General features: G+C 41.4%; 1 long non-coding RNA gene and 1 other non-coding gene across 3 annotated transcripts; both read right to left on the bottom strand.

Annotated features, from left to right (window-relative positions):
* Window positions 1-9,288: 9,288 nt before the first annotated feature.
* On the bottom strand, window positions 9,289-16,872 carry LOC118665737. 2 transcript variants are annotated; one of them, XR_004970742.1, is made up of 4 exons: window positions 16,735-16,872; window positions 15,467-15,587; window positions 13,112-14,057; window positions 9,289-9,547 (listed from the first exon to the last, which is right to left on the bottom strand). It is a non-coding gene; the product is annotated as an uncharacterized LOC118665737 (long non-coding RNA). The 2 variants fall into 2 exon arrangements; XR_004970743.1 differs by lacking the exon at window positions 9,289-9,547 and adding an exon at window positions 12,416-12,497.
* Window positions 12,926-13,034, bottom strand: LOC118666634. The gene has a single exon (XR_004970994.1). It is a non-coding gene; the product is annotated as a U6 spliceosomal RNA (small nuclear RNA).
* Window positions 16,873-17,363: the final 491 nt, after the last annotated feature.

The raw sequence follows: 17,363 nt of genomic DNA, 5'->3' as shown, positions 1-17,363 counted from the left end.
CACACCTACTGAAAAGCCAAACACTTTTACTCAGAATCATTTTCATTTACTTGATCTTTCAACTTTAGGAAACAAATATTCTGAATGTACTACACTGTAATTTGATAATATTTTAAATTCTATCCAGTTTGTTGTTCCTCATTTGTTGTCAGTGGATAAATGTTTCTCCAGCAATTTCAGGAAAGTTTTTTACTCCTGGATATTATAATGCTGCCTTTCAGCACTTTTGTTGGTGCAAAGAAGTTAGCCCCCAACTAAGCTAGGAAGAGTTGACAGGGACCAAGAAGACCACCTTGTCAACAAATTTTGACCAAGAACTATAAGCTAAGTGAAAGCTTTATTTGGAGGTCTTAGGAATTGCAAGTTGGCACACAGATTTGAGTAGAAACTCAACTGTGTTCCAAGGGGGAAAGAAAGAGACAGAATTTAGAAAAAGGGGAGCTTTGAGAGGGGTTATACAAGTTTCTTTGAAAGAGCTGTGGTTGGTGCTGGCAGCAGACTTACACTATAGTATATGATATGATTAATTGCTTTTGTTTATTGCTAGGTAAAAATTTATTTTTTAATTAGAGAGTTCAGTGATGCAGAGCCAGTTCCAGGAACTATATTAGGATATAACTGTTATGGTTTAGCTTAGTTCAAAAGTTCAGTTTCACATGGAGGGGGTAAGTTAGTTCAGCTTCCCAGAGGCCTCCTGGTTCCATTTTAGATTGCTCTCTTGACAATATCAACTCCATTTTGCTACAAGGCCATAGTAATCAAAACAGCATGGAACTGGCATAAAAAGAGACATAAACTAGTAGACCAATGGAACAGAACTGAGGGCCAGAAATAAACCCAAGTTTTTATGGCCAATTAATATTTCACAAAAGAGTCAAGAACATACAATGGGGTAACGCTAGTCTATTCAATAAATGGTGTTGGGGAAATTAGACAGATACGTACAAAAACATGTAGCTAGACCACCTTCTCACACCATACACAAGAATAAACTAAAAGTGGATTAAAGACTTACATGTTAGACTTGAAACCATAAAAATCCTAGAAGAAAATATAAGCAGTAAAATCTTGGACATTTCTCATAGCAATATATTTTGTGATACATCTCAGGCAAGAGAAACAAAAGAAAAAACAAACAAATGGGACTATACCAAATTTAAAAATTTTGCACAGCAAAGGAAACCGTCAACAAAATGAAAAGAAAACTCACTGAATGGGAGAACATATTCACCAATGATACATCTGATATTAATATCCAAAATTTATAAATAACTTGTAAAACTCAACACCAAAAACCCCCACGCAATCCAGTTAAAAAATGGGCAAAGGACCTGAATAGATTTCTCCAAGGAAGACATATGGATGGCCAACAGAAATATGAAAGATGCTCAACATCACTAATCATCAGAAAAATGCAAATTAAAACCACAATGAGATATTACCTCACACCTGTCAGAATGGCTATCTTTTTTTTTTTTTTTCCTTATGTATTTTTTTATTTTAAAGTAATTTTACATTTACAGAAGAGTTGCAAGGTTAGCATAGAGTGTTCTCATATATCGTGCATCCCAGCATCCTAAACATTAACATTTTATACAACTATGGTAAATTTATTATGACAAAGGAACGACCATTGGTACATCACTATCAACTAAATTCCAGACTTTGTTCAGATTTCACCAGTTTTTCCACTAACTCAGAATCATTGTTTTCTCTTCCAGGTTCCAATTCAGTATATCACATTGTACTCAGTCGTCATGTCTTCTTAATAAGAGGAGACAGTTACTAGTGATAACTGCAAAGCTGCAGAAGAGGTTACATAGGGGGAAGAGAAAGGTTACTAATCAACTTCTCAAAATTCAATAGACAAAAGGAACCTTGTGCCTCTCTCTGAGGAAACAATATTACAAGACCATCATGAGTCTCTCTTCCCTACTGCCTCATTATTTACTTCTCTGAAGGGTAAGATTGAGGTGAATGACATTGTGCAAGACAATAGTGTCTTGTTTCCTCTGCAACATGTCTTCTAGTAGTTCCTGCTCTCCTCTTTGCTAACTGCTTCATACACTAACTAAGCTCTTTGGAGCAGGGCTCTTCACATCTAGGGGAAAGCCCAGGTCCTCCAGCTGCTCTCCCTGCAGGGAGATGGGTGAGTTAGTTCACATTAGGTGGTAGAGAGTAGAAAAATCCATTTTGGCCATGTATTAGGGTAAAAAAGATATTATGTTGAGATCCACAATTTCACTTACTTCCTGTTGTTATTTTTCTTTTTTTTCTTTTTTTTTTTTTATTATTAGTTAAGGTATTACAAATGTGTCCTCATCCCCCCCATTAACCCCCAACCTCCCCCCCACACACACTCATGCTCCCATCCCCCTGTTGTCCATGTCCATTGGTATGGCTTATATACATGTATACAAGTCCTTCGGTTGATCTCTTCCCCTTACCCCCGCCCTCCCCTACTTTCCTTCTGGGGATTGATAGCCTGATTGCTGTTTCTCAGTCTTTGAGTCTGTCCCTTTTCATCAGTCTATGTTGTTCTCTATAATCCACAAATGAGTGAGATCATGTGGTATTTATCTTTCTCTGACTGGCTTATTTCACTTAGCATAATGCTCTCCAGTTCCATCCATGCTGTTGCAAAAGGCAAGAGTTCCTTTTTTTTTTACCGCAGCATAGTATTCCATTGTGTATATGTACCACAGTTTTCTAATCCACTCATCTGCTGATGGGCACTTAGGCTGTTTCCAAATCTTAGCTATGGTGAATTGTGCTGCTATGAACATAGGGGTGCATATATCCTTTCTGATTGGCGTTTCTGGTTTCTTGGGATATATTCCTAGTAGTGGGATCACTGGGTCAAATGGGAGTTCCATTTTTAGTCTTCTGAGGTAGCTCCATACTGTTCTCCACAGTGGCTGCACCAGTCTGCATTCCCACCAGCAGTGCAGAAGGGTTCCTTTTTCTCCACATCCTCTCCAACACTTGTTGTTTGTTGATTTGTTGATGATAGCCATTCTGACAGGTGTGAGATGATAACGCATTGTCGTTTTGATTTGCATCTCTCGTATAATTAGTGACTTTGAGCAGGTTTTCATATGTCTTTCGGCCTTCTGTATGTCCTCTTTCGAAAAGTGTCTATCTAGGTCCGTTGCCCATTTTTTTATTGCAGAATGGCTATCTTATCTAATAAAAGAGAAACATGCAAATTGACCATACCTCCGCTACACTCACCAGCCACGACCACCAGCCAATCAGGACCGAGTATGCAAATAAACTCAACCAAGATGGCTGCAGCCACAGAGCTGGAGCGAACAGGAGGCTTGGGTTACCCCTGGTGATGGAGGAAGCCAAGCTTCCTGCCTGCCCTGGCTGTCCCTGAGCTCCACTCAAGGCTACAAAGTTTCAATTATATAAGCTAAATAAATCCCAGATACCTGCTTCCACCTGCTGTAGCCTCCACTGAAGGAGGGTCTGGAAGCCTGGGTTGCCTGGGGCCATGGCCAGCCTGCAAACAGCCATCAGCCCCTCACCCAGGCTGGCTAGGCACCCCAGTGGGGACCCCCAACCTGAAGGGGGTGTGACCAGCATGCAAACAGCCCTCAGCCCCTCACCCAAGCTGCCACACACCCCCAGTGGGGACCCTCACCCCATGGGGGTGTGGCCGGCCTGCAAACCAACATAGGCCCCTTGCCCAGGCCGCCCCATGCCTCAAGGGAATCCCCACCCTGATCTGGGACACCCTTCAGGGCAAACCAGCCAGCCCCCACCCATGCACCAGGCCTCTATCTACTTATATAAAATCCCTGGGTGGTGTACATGACGACCTCAACAACCGTGACTGAGCAGAAGGAAGTCAGTCCTGTAGAGGTTGTCTTGGCAATGGCTGTGCCCCTCCCCGCCCCCCCCCCCCCACCACCACCACCCCTCAGCTGTTTCCCAGAGCTGTTTCCTGTAGGGGCGTTGTTGAGGCAGGAACCCACCCTCAGAGAGTGGAGGCATTATATCTTTATGAAGTGTGCTGCGCCAGCACAAGGGGTTTACAACATTCTTCTGGGTTTCAATCCTACTCAACTACATGCACCTGAACTCTATCAAGCCTACATCACTCAGGCATGTGGGGCCACATGTTCGGACCATAGGTTCAAGCTTACAACTACAGCTGTTGGCTATAATTGTGCTGGCAGGGCCAATGAGAGGACTGTGCCCTCTCATCAGTCTAAGGTTTGAACCTGTCCAAAACCCTGTAATCATCATGCTATTGAGAAATCTCAATAGTAAATGGGGTCTTTGTAACGCTACCAGATTTATTATCAAAAGATTACCATCTAACATGATCGAAGCTGAAGTATTAACAGGGTCTGCAGAGGGAGAGGTTGTCCTGATTCCAAGAATTAATTTGTCCCCATCTGACGCTGGCATCCCATTTAAATTGATTCGACGACAGTGTCCCGTGATGCCAGCATTTGTGATGACTATTAATAAATCATAAGGACAAACTCTAGTCAAAGTAGGCATATTCCTACCTGAACCCATTTTTGCACATGGTCAGTTATATGTTTCTTTCTCTCGAGTTTGAAGAGCATGTGATGTTACAGTTAAAATTCTAAGTACTTCATCACAAGTGAAATTAGTCAAGCACTCTGAAAGTGTTTTCTCTCTTAATGTGGTGCACAGGGAGATATTAGAATAAGTTTAATCACTTTATCAGTCATTGTTTGCATCACTGTTGTTTTCATATCATGTTTTTGTTGTTTTCATATCATGCCTCTGTTGTTGTTATATCCTTTTGTTACTGTTTATTTATTAATAAATTTATATATTATTTTCATATACATTTTACTAATTTCCTTTAATCTCTCACACTTCTATTATAGAGAAAGGGCAAATAGCAATATTAAAATATCTCCGCTAATTAATTCCCTTTTTTTAAAAAAATATATTTTATTGATTTTTTACAGAGAGGAAGGGAGAGGGATAGAGAGTTAGAAACATTGATGAGAGAGAAACATCGATCAGCTGCCTCCTGCAAACTCCCCCGGGGGATGTGCCCACAACCAAGGTACATGACCTTGACCAGAATCGAACCTGGGACCCTTGAGTTCGCAGGCTGATGCTCTATACACTGAGCCAAACTGGTTAGGGCAATTAATTCCCTTTTAATGTGCATGAATTTCATGCACCGGGCTACTAGTCTATACTAATAAAAAGGTAATATGCTAATTTGACTGGGAGACCTTCCAGGAGAACTTCCGGACGTTCTTCTGGACAAAGCCATGGTTGCGGGGCCAAGGTAGAGGCGGTTAGAGGCCAAGAGGGAAGGGCAGTTGTGGGTGATCAGGCTGGTGGGGGGCAGGGCCATTGGGGGTAAGCAGGCCAGCAAGGGGGGCCGTTGGGGGCAAGTAGGCCATCAGTGGGGGTCAGTTGGAGGTGATCAGGACAGCGAGGGGGCAGTTTGGAGTGAGCAGGCAAGCAGGGTGACAGTTGGGGGCAAGCAGGCCAGTGGGGAGGGGAGGGAAGGTTGGGGCGAGTAGGCTAGCAGAGGGGGCAGTTGGGGGCGAGCAGGCCGGCAGGCAGGCAAGCAGTTAGGAGCCAGCAGTCCCGGATTGCGAGAGGGATGTCCGACTGCTGGTTTAGACCTGATCCCTGTAAACCAGCAGTAGTACATCCTTCAAGGGGTCCCAGATTGGAGAGGGTGCACGCTGGGCTGAGGAACACTCCCTCCCCCTTGCATGAATTTTGTGCACCGGGTCACTAGTCATCAATAAATCAACAAACCAAGTATTTGCAAGGATGTGGAGAAAAGGGAACTCTTGTCCATTGTTGGTTGGAATGCAGATTGGTGCAGCCACTGTGAAAAGCAGTATGGAGTTACCTCAAAAAATTAAAAATGGAACTACCTTATGACCCAGTGATCCCACTTTTGGGACTTTTTCTGAAGAAACCTGAAACACTGATTTGAAAGAATATGTGCACCCCTGTGTTCACTGCAGCATTATTTATAATTATCCAGATTTGGAAGCAGCCCATTTTGCTATTTCTCTTTCACAACCTTGACCATCATTTAAAAATTACACAAGAGAGATGGTTTGTGTTTACCACTGTGTTTGCCCCTTGAGTTCTTCTTTTTAAAATTTCTTTTCTTTTCTTTATTGATTAAGGTATTACATATGTGTCCTTATCCCCCCCACTCATGTCTTGCTGTCTGGTATGCTCCACCTTCAGGTAGCTGAGTGATTCTCTTCTACATATTCTTCAGGCCTTTGCTTATTTATCATCTTCTCAGTGAGGCCTTTCTCCACCACCTTATTTAAAATTAATCCATCTCCTCTGCTTCTTTCTCTTTCCCTTCTGTTTTATTTTCTGCCACAGCATTTATTTAACTAACATATATATATTTTACTTATTGTTTGTTTGCTTGCTTGCTTGTTATGTTTCTACCCAGTAGAATGTAAGCTCTATAAGAGCAGGAATTGGTGTCTGTTTCATTTGTTGTTGTATCCCCTGTGCCTCAATATCTGTTGGGTGGATGAAGGATGATGAATGGATGAAGGATAATGGATGGATGAATGGATGGATGAAAAGTATTTATTCTGGATTTACAGTTGAGAAAACTGAAATCATGTCTCTTAATTGTTACAACCCATAGTGCCCACCCGCATACTCTGAGTGAGCCATGAAGGACTCTACAAATAATCATAAATTTCATGGACTGCATGACACTCTTAAACTGGGACCGAGATGATCACTTTGCAGTCCAGGGTGATAGGTGGAGAATGTCAGTCTTAATTCATGATCAAATTTTTATTCCTATCCTCACTCAGGTCTAATAATGAGGCTAAAATAGGAATTGAAAAACTGTCGTTATTCCATCCCTTCCATTCTATTTGTTCTACTCCAAACTTGAAACAGGTATATCCCCCACCCCCTCTACTATCAACTTCCTACTAACTATGATTTGAACAGGGCTTGGTGATAGGCCATAGCACTAGGTCTGCTTTCTACCAGGACACAGCTTTCAGGGGGCCAGAGAAGCATGAGTGGAGGAGAACGGCCACAGTAGTATCTCTATGAGTCAAGCCATGCTAATAGCTCTGGAGAGAAGCAGGGACAAAGACAGCTTGTGTATGGTAGCTTCGCAGGGGTCTTGGGCCATCATAATAGGCAAAATTATACCCTTACTGCCCAGTCTTTGAAGAATCCTGGAAATTAAAGATAATGGCTGTCATATTTATTGATAAGCTGAATTCATACCCCTTGCTGTTTTCCTATGAACAGCAGTATTCTGATTATTCCAGTTTTTATTTCTTCCTCCAGTATAGCAGTTTCCCTAGGGCTCCATCACAAATTACCACACAAGTGTTGCTTCAAACACCAGATACATATTCTTTCACAGCTCCGGAGGCTAGAAGTTCAAAATCAAGGTTTGGCAGGGCCACATTCCCTCTGATGGCTGCAGCCGTTGTCTATTTCAAGCTAGATGTAGTAAGCAAAATTCTAAAAGGTCCCCCAATATTTGAATGTGATAACATTCACATAATTGTGTTATATTGTATGATAAAGGGGATTTTACAGATATAATTAAGGTTCCAGATCAGCTGACCTTAAGATAAGGAGGTCATTCGGTGGTCCTGACCTAGCCACATGAACCCTTACTTGTGTTACTTCTGTTTGTTAGACAGTCACTTGTACTGAAGATGATGTAGAAGAAAAAAATAGGGCAAACCATAGTTTCTTTTCCTTTTGGCACAACCTTATTCATCAGTAAATCAAATGAAGAACATGTTGGAAGAACGTGTATACATCAAGAAGTGAAATAAAAACAGTTGAATTAGTTTTGTGCAATGTTTCCACTGTCCTGGTAAAACAACATACATCTGTGTGTATGAGCTCCAAAATATGAGTTGTGTTATGTTCTCCTGATTTTCCATATGAGTTCAATGCTCTCCTATTTGCATTTAAAACTGATACTGCATAATAGAAAGATGAGCAGTAAAATTCATGCTAATAACTTACCATTTTGACATTAAATAACAAATAAAAACAGGTGTGACTAGTTGAGAGAGAGACAGAGAGAGAGACCCTGGAAAAAGGAAAAAGATTTATATGCAGTACCTTTATTGGCATCTTTCCCCTGCTTTTTGGACAAGGGCCCCTGCATTTTCATTTTCCACTGGATTCTACAAATTACTAGTATGTAGTCAGCCACAGAGTCAGATTTCTCACTGTAAGAGATGACAACTATGAAAAGATACAAACCTAGAATGGCCCCTGTGGAACAGGATTAGAATTAGTGTGAACTCGTGGTTTTCCATAGAGATAGATTGGCATAGAAATTGAGATGTAAAGATTTGTGGAACTATAGATGTGTATGTACCATTCTCCATTAAAAGAGACTAGGGTTGCTTGGAGAAATATCTAATTCCAGGGTTGAAGCAGGGAATATATTTTTCCACCAGAAAGTGAGGGAGTGCTCATGAATGAGGGGGTCCTGGCTACAGGAACAGAGGCCAGCTCATTTAGAGCATAAAAATTAATGACACTAATGGATTATGATCCACTGAATAGAAGAGGGGTCTGTGAGACTGAAATAAATAAATGAAAATTAAAAGTTTTCCTCACAGCATATTGCCAAGTATAAATATAGAAGAAACAATGGGCAATCATATTAATAACTAGTCCATCCAAGAAACACCAGCGGGTACTGAGGAATAGGATATTTACCTAATCTCAAAGTACCTCTTCAAAAAAATGCTTATTAATTACAATTATGGACTGAATGTTTATGTCCCCCCTCAATTTCGTGTGTTCAAATCCCAACACCCAATGTGATGGTATTTGGAGACAGGACCTTTGGGAAGTAATTGGGTCATGAGAGGGACACCCTCATCAATGAGATTAGTGCTCTTATGAGGAGACATGGGAGATCTCTCTCTCTCTCTCTCTCTCTCTCTCTCTCTCTCTCTCTCTCTCTCTCTCTCTCTCTCTCTCTCTCTCTCTCTCTCTCTCTCTCTCTCTCTCCCTTCCTCCCTCCCTCCCTCCCCTCTCCACCACATCAGGACACAATGCGATGACCATCTGCAAACCGAGAAGTGGGTTCTTATCTGACACTAGATCTGTTGGCACCTTGATGTTGGACTTCCAGCCTCCAGAACTGTGAAAAATAAATGTTTGCTGTGTAAGCCACTCCAGTCCATGGTAACTTGTTACAGCAGCCTGAGCTGACTAGGACAATTACCAAGGGGCAAAGAGTGACTTTACAGTGGAGAAGCCTGGCAGATCCCTTATTAATTTTCTTTTCTTTTCTTTTTTTATTGTCTTGCTAACATTGCAAACGCCAGTCTCTGGACATCACTAGAAAGAGCAGGTTGTGAGGCTCCACCTTTTGAGCAGCCCTGTTGCCTTCTGCGTGTTGGCTCTCTGCACATTGCACTCCCACGTCCAAATACAATCTTATCCATTGTGAAGTTGTTGGTCGAGGTCGCCACACCATGACTTCACTTACGTATCTTCCTCAGCCTGTCTCTGGATTTGGGGCTTTGGCCTTCTGTTGGCACAAGCAAGACACATTGTTGTCACTCTTCCACCAGGGCAAAGGCTGTGGAGTCATAAGAGGGGTCAGGCTTCTGAAAATAAAAACATATCCACAAGCCCCAGCTCATTCTTTCTCTTACCAACCTCTTTCCTTGGTTTTAATGATTCTAATAAAGCAACACAGGCCTCACTCATACATATTCTTCAAAATAAATCAAGTGCCAAGTATTTTCTTCAAAGTCCAGACACAGAGCCCTACCCTGTTTTGCTCATTGGCTAGAGGATCTCGGGTTCGACTCTGGTCGAGGGTACATACCTCAGTTGCAGGTTCGATCCCTGGTCCTGGCTGGATGCATGTGGGAGGCAACCAATTGATCTGTCTCTCTCTCTGTTTGTCTCTACCTCTCTCTTACGCTCTCTCTAAAAATCAATGGGGGGAAAAATGTCCTTGGGTATGGATTAACAACAACAACAAAACACAGAACTAGGTTAGGAAAACAGTGAAGTTAGAAACCACTCTTTCCAAAGTATTCGCATTTTCATATCCACCAAAGTAGTCCCTTCTGGCCTGTCTCTCAGGTAAATCCAAAGATCCACGCTTTCCACCTGCCTCTCAGATCATGCCGGCCCAGAAGAGTCTATCCCTTTAGTCCACACTCCAGCTCCTTGCAATAATCTGGAACTAGTCCTAAGCCCATTTCCTTCATTTCTGATTAAACTTTCAGAGGAAAAGAATGATTTCAGGGAAATAATCTCTTGACTCCTTTCTTCCCTGATTTCAGCTCTTTATGGGTGCAGCGTCTGTCTTCCAACTTTGTTTATTTCGAAACAAAAAGGTAATATTGTAAAGCAGAAAATACTGCTGTCGTTGTTGTATTCTAATGTTCTGTAACTTAATAATTGAGTTCTACCTCCAGACTGGAAGCCAAGTACTCAAACAAGTAGTTCAAACAGTTGCTTCACCATAATTATCAGCCTTGCACTATCGTCCTTAGGGAATCTAACAGATGCAAATGCACTCACAGCCGTAAATGCTGATAAACAGGTTTGTCTCCCTGCAGCCATGCCCTATGTTTGTGTAGGAAGTGAGCCAGGGTCAGGAGCTGAGGTGGCCCCAAGGCTAACCAACAATGCTGTGCTTCTGGCTGCAGTGGAAATGGTAGGGTTGACTTAACCGGTTCAGTCTCAACCAGACAGTCTGTTTGGTGGTGCCTTGAGGCACTGAAGGTCGTCCAGATCTTCAAGATCAGACTGGCCCAACCACTTCCAGTGACCAGGAATTCACTTCTCCCAACTAATATTTAGAAAAATGTTGTGTTCAGAGAAGCCTTTTTTTTTATGCCAAAATATGCCTTCCTATATCTTCCACCCGTAGGACTCAATTCTGTATGCTGGGACTACATGGAACAAGTCTTAGCCTATACCTTGTGAGAGCCTTCCAAGTACTTGTCATGGCTGTATATTCCTACTCTATATCCAATTTTTTTTGTGTGTAAATAATGCCAATTAATCATTAGTGTTTAAATTAAAGCTTAATACTTTATTTTCTTAAAGCTATTTTTTAAAATATGTTTTTAAATATTTTTTTTTTAGAGAGAGAGGAAGGGAGAGGGATAGAGAGATAGAAACATTGATGAGGGAGAAAGATCAATTGGCTGCCTCCTGCACGCCCCCTATTGGGGATCGAGCCTGCACAGGAATGGAACTGGAGACTTCTCTGTGCATGGGATGATGTGCAACCAACTGAGCCACACTGGCCAGGGCCTCCACCTGATTAATTTGAAGCAAATCCCAAAGATCAAACCCTTTCATCTATAAATATATCAGTATATGTCTCTAAAAGGTAAAAATTCATACCAGATCACACATAAAAATTAGCAAAAAAATTCCCAAGTCGTTCATAATAGTGGCTTGAGGGTAGTTCTTCTTGTTCAGAAAAATTTCAATTTCAGCCTTGGTCTAAAAGAAAAATCTCAATTAAACTTTACCATTACTAAACCATCAAACTGCTGTTTGGTAGGGCAAGTCAGGATATTCAGCTTCTATTGCTGACAGAAAGTTCATAGAAGTGAAGACACTCAAATTCACAAAAGTGAATACAGTTAATTTTTGTTATTGGTTTAATAATACATGACAGACTCAAATGCAATCTTGCCTCACATAATGATGTTTTGGTCAACTATGGACCACATACACAATGGTGGTCGCATAAAATTATAATGGAGCTGGAAAGTTTCTATTGCCTCGTGACACCATAGCCTTCAGAATGTCATAGGACAATGCATTCCTTATGTGTTTGTGGGGAAGCTGGTTTAAGAAAACCTACTGCTCTGCCAGTCATACAAGAGTATAACACAGCCCTATCTGGTTTGGCTCAGTGGATAGAGCATTGGCCTGCAGACTGAAGAGCCCCAGGTTCAATTCCTGTCAAGGGCACATGCCCGGTTGCAGGCTCGACCACTAGTGGGGGGTGTGCAAGAGGCAGCCAATCAATGATTCTCTTTCATCATTGATGTTTCTATCTCTCTTCCTCTCCCTTCCTCTCTGAAATCAAGAAAATATAATTTAAAAAAAAGAGTATAGCACATACAATTATGTACAGTGCATAATACTTGATAATGATAATAAATGACTATGTTTCTGATTTTGTATTTACCGTACTTTTATTGTTATTTTAGAGCGTACTCTTCCTAATCATAAAATATGTTGGCAGCAGCCTCATACATATCATGTTTACCAAGTCTGTCAATTGCATCATTTTCTCTTGTGCTTGAGTCAATTTTGTGTTGTTATATAAATTCAGTAAGTGTACGTTTATAAAACTACCATAGCATACAGTAATGCCTTAGGCCCCCACTTTCACTTACCACTCACTCACCCAGAGCAACTTCCAGTCTGCAAGCTCCGTTTATGGTCAGTACCCTATAGAGATGTATCATTTTTTATCTTTTTTATCTTTTCTTCTTTTATTGATTTCAGAGAGGAAGGGAGAGGGAGAGAGAGATAGAAACATCAGTGATGAGAGCGAATCCTTGATCAGCTGCCTTCTTCATGCCCTACACTGGGGATCAAGCCTGAAATGTGGGCATATGCTCTGACCGGGAATCAAACTGTGACCTCCCGGTTCATAGGTCAACACTCAACCACTGAGCCATGTCGACCAGGCTATAATTAAGCATAATTAATATGCTTTTCCTACTATTGGACTGAATTCAATTTAATAAACTTTAGTGCAAATATGGTGGCATTGATAAAGTTAAAATGTGTGGCTAGACAAGCAATTGAAAAACTACAGGAAAAAGGTTGATTATTGAGTGGTAAAGATTTGGGAAGCCTTATAAAAGAGATGAAACTTGATCTGAACTTTAGAAGGTAAAATTTAAACTAGAGGAAAAAAGTGGAATGCTTCACAAATTTGTGTGTCATCCTTGCGCAGGGGCCACGCTAATCTTCTCTGTATCGTTCCAATTTTTAGTATATGTTGCTGCCGAAGCGAGCACCATTTTTTATCTTTTACATTCTATTTTTTTCTGTACCATTTTTATGTTTAGACATGTTTAGATACACAAATACTTACCACATCGCCTACAGCATTCGGCACAGTAACATGCCGTGGCCTAGGCGCCATAGGTTATCCCATATAGCTGGGTGTGTAGTAGGCTGTGCCACCCAGGTCTGTGTGAGTGCACTCTACGATGTCCATACAACGACGAAATTGCCGAGCGATGCATTTCTCAGGACATCTCCCTGTTGCTAAGTAGCACATGGCTGTATTTTCTGCATAGTATCTGCCGATAAATCACACGAGTAACTGCAGGCTTTAACCTTCTACTTTTTCATAAGCTTTGTAAATTTGTCCAATTAAACCTTTTCTGTTCCACACAAATTTCTACCACTAGGAGTTGTAACACATCTTAGCAGATTCCACTTCAGGTTGTTCTGTATTAGAGATTTTCTCAACTTCTTTGAAAATATTCTCACTTGTACTTGTTCTACACAGACGAACCCAATTCTTCAGTCACTTCAAACCTGGCGTTGCTACCTCAAGTAAACAACAACTGAGCAGTGCCGGTAGCATCTGTCAACTCATTAAGATACAAGGAAAAATACCCAGAACCATCAGCCTTCTTTTTGTAACAACTGTTGATGTTGCAACCAAGGTCCCCAACTCTTGGACCAACTGTTCTTACCATAGTTTGATTGTTTTAAACAGGTTTATTTTCTCTGGACACATTTCTTCAACTTTTCCAATCAAATACAATCTTATTAACTTAATATTGGTAAACCACTTTCTTTGCTTGCTAATAAGCCACTTGGAAACTTGCTTTGGTTGCAGCTTCATTTACATTTTTAATTCTTGTGAAGAAATTCTAGCTGTCCTAATTTTTTTAACTGTCACTTTCCTATGAGTTTGGAATATTGTGATTAGTGCTTAATCTGGTGATGGTGACACACATTGTGCTTAGCACAGTTGTAGCAAAATTTGAAGTCCACTTTTCTTGTTTCGACATAAAAGATATGCACTGGTAAAATAAAATAAAACAAAATGTCAGAAAATATCATGGTACAAAACTATGCTTGGCACTTGAAATGCTTTCTGAGTGCATCATGACTTACTGAGCAGCCGTATGAAGGGATGAGAGTTCCACATATGGTCTCTGTTGCAACTTTTCAAGTCTGCTCTTTTTTTTTTTTTTTTAAATATATTTTATTGATTTTTTGCAGAGAGGAAGGGAGAGAGATAGAGAGTTAGAAACATCGATGAGAGAGAAACATCGATCAGCTGCCTCCTGCACATCTCCTACTGGGGATATGCCCGCAACCCAGGTACATGCCCTTGACCGGAATCGAACCTGGGACCTTTTAAGTCCGCAGGCCGACGCTCTATCCACTGAGCCAAACCGGTTTCGGCACAAGTCTGCTCTTAAAACTCGAATACAACCATAGACAATATGAAAATAAATGCATGTGGCTGTTGTAATAAAACTTCATTTACTGATAGATATAACCTTTAATTTCAAATATTTTTCACATGTGACAAAGAGTTCTTTTTCTTTTTTTCAACGATTTTAAAATATAAGACTATTCTTAGCTTTAGGGCCATTAAAAAGAAAAAAGGCACCCTGGCCAGTGTGGCTCAGTTAGTTGAGTGTCATGCCATTCACTGAGAGGTGATCAACTCCATTCCTGGTCAGGGCATATGCCCGAGTTGGGTTGATCCCGGGGTGTGGGGTGTGGGGGGTGTGAGGGGTGTGGGTGTGTGTAGGAGTAATGCCGGTGGTCTTGATCCAGCATCTAGAAGGGCTCAGGAATCTGGAGAAGGCGCTGTGCTTAAATTAATAAAGAGTCCAGAGACAAAACATAATTTTGAAAGGCATTATGGGGAGTCAGAGAAGATTTAGCTAAAGGAACTAAGTTCTCCTTGTCTCAGGACCCCTTTCTATTTATTAACACAATTTGTCCTAAGGCAAGGTAGATATACATCAAAGGCCAGGGTTTATATACACAATCCATTGTCAGATTGGGGAATTGCCTACAGTTGTTCAGGTGTTTGGCCAGTAGGAGGCAATAACATGTAGCCTGAAATGTCCTCAGCTGTCTGGCAGCAAGCAATCATTTTATGCAACCTTTTCAGGTTTGGAGAAATGCCCTCAGCCATTTCCAGATGATTCAGCCCTACTGACATGCTGGAATTGGCTTCCGGCACAGGAGGCAGCCGATGGATGATTCTCTCTCTCCCTCTCTCTCCCTCTCCCTTCCCCACTCTCTTAAAAAAATCAATAAAAACATTTTGAAAAGTCAGTGGGCTCACAGGCCATAGTTTGCCAACCCCTGGTCTAAACTATTATACCTCTAAAAAATGCCACAGATGTGTTAGATCCCTGAATATTCACAGGTTTATTCCCTATCATCCGAGGAATACATCTCTTACCTAAGCATTCACAGCTCTAGTCACTTTCTGCTACTGGGTCCAACTGGCATGGTGTCATCAGTATAGTGGACCAGTGTCCAAAATGTCCAGGTAATCAAGGTTCATTGTCATCCTCCACGATCTATTTAATTTAAACAAGGATTAAACTGGTTAACTGAATGGGCTATTATGGAGATAGTCACTCCTGTCTCCTTTAAGTGGTTGAGAGTGAGCAACTCACTGCAGGATGTTTTATTTTTTTCAACTTACCATCTTTGCCTAGGGTTGCAGATCAGGGAGAACTTTTAGGGGTTTCCTCTTAGCCCAGGGATGGCGAACCTATGACACGCGTGTCAGAGGTGATACGCGAACTCATTTTTTTGGTTGATTTTTCTTTGTTAAATGGCATTTAAATATATAAAAGAAATATCAAAAATATAAGTCTTTGTTTTACTATGGTTGCAAATATCAAAAAATTTCTATATGTGACACGGCACCAGAGTTAAGTTAGGGTTATCCACAGCCCTTAAAATACTCAAATATTTACTTTACTCAGTGTACAGTTAATCTGATAAAAATCTGTTAGTCCCTTTGAGGAAGAATTGTTAATAGCTACTCTAAGGGCTTGCTATGGTGTTTCAGCCACCTTCCTCAAGGGGGCACAACAAGTCAATCAATAGATTCTGAATCTGAAATCCACCTCAACTCTTGAAACTAGACAAGAGACCAGATTTTCTTTGTGGTACTAACCCACTCAAGATCTTTTTTGGATATATAAATCAATTAGTACCTCATTTGCCTGCCCATACATCTTGCTCCTAGATACCATGGTTTATTAGTCCTTGCCACAGATTCTTGAGAGTCAAGGCCTCCTGGTTGTCACTCTGGCCTTGCTATTCACTCAGAGAATTGCATCAACCTGTCTTCCTAGAGGCTTATTGTGGCAATTAATGCAGCCAATTAATTTCACCAATCTTACCTTCGCTCTGATAGTTCTATGCTGTGGACTTGCTTCTGCTCTTCCAGAATCCTATTATCTCCACTGACACCAGGGAGCCCAGTTTCCCAGAAATATTTCCCAATGTCAGCGTTGGCTATGCCATCCAGGCTTGTGTAAGTGCACTCTACGATGTTCATGCAATGAGGACAGACAACACTGCCTTTGTCAGATGCTGGTGTCTCCCCCATGAAGCATTCCTTCCTGCTTCAGTGAAGACAGTGCCTCTGTGTCTCCTGGTCATTTAGTGGTTCTCTGGCGTTGCACCATCAGTCAGTTCTAAGATGCTCACCTTTCTGAGCCTTTAACCTGTTCCTCTGCCAAGGAATTCCCAGCATCTCCGCCTGATTTACTGTGAGCATCATTTTCCCCAAAGTTTAAGGAGATATTCCAGGAGCTTATTAGGAGCGACTCTAGGAGACCTTGCCAGAACGAACTGGGGGAGGAGAAAGCAAAGAGCAAAACTCAGTTCTGAGCTGAGGGGAGGGTGACACCTTGAAATGGATGACAATTTGAAGTCTTTAGCTAGGTGTACCTTTTAATACCTGAAAAGGGAGACTGTGTTAATGCCCAAGAGTGAATTGAGAGTCATTGGATCTGCCTGCGACATCTCCAAGGCACAGGAGAGAGAGCCAACAGTGTTTTTGAAGGCAAAGCTAGAAGAAAAACAGCGCTGTTCCCTCATTGTGCACTGCCAATTATAGATGGTTCAAATAACCTGTTGCACAAGTGCTGAGGGCAAAATGTGTTTCTGCCTTCCATTTCCTTGAGTTGTTTTTTCCACTTAGAAAATGTGTTACAATGAGTCATTATGCAGTATAAAACCATTAGGGTATTCTGTGTTTATAAACCTAGGGGACAAAATATGTTAAATCTGTATACCACACTATGTGAGCTGGTCTTGGAGACTGATTAAGTAGT

This window comes from Myotis myotis, unplaced genomic scaffold, assembly GCF_014108235.1.
Source record: "Myotis myotis isolate mMyoMyo1 unplaced genomic scaffold, mMyoMyo1.p scaffold_m19_p_11, whole genome shotgun sequence".
Classification (NCBI taxonomy): Eukaryota; Metazoa; Chordata; class Mammalia; order Chiroptera; family Vespertilionidae; genus Myotis; species Myotis myotis.
This window is presented reverse-complemented; position numbering and strand designations above follow the sequence as displayed.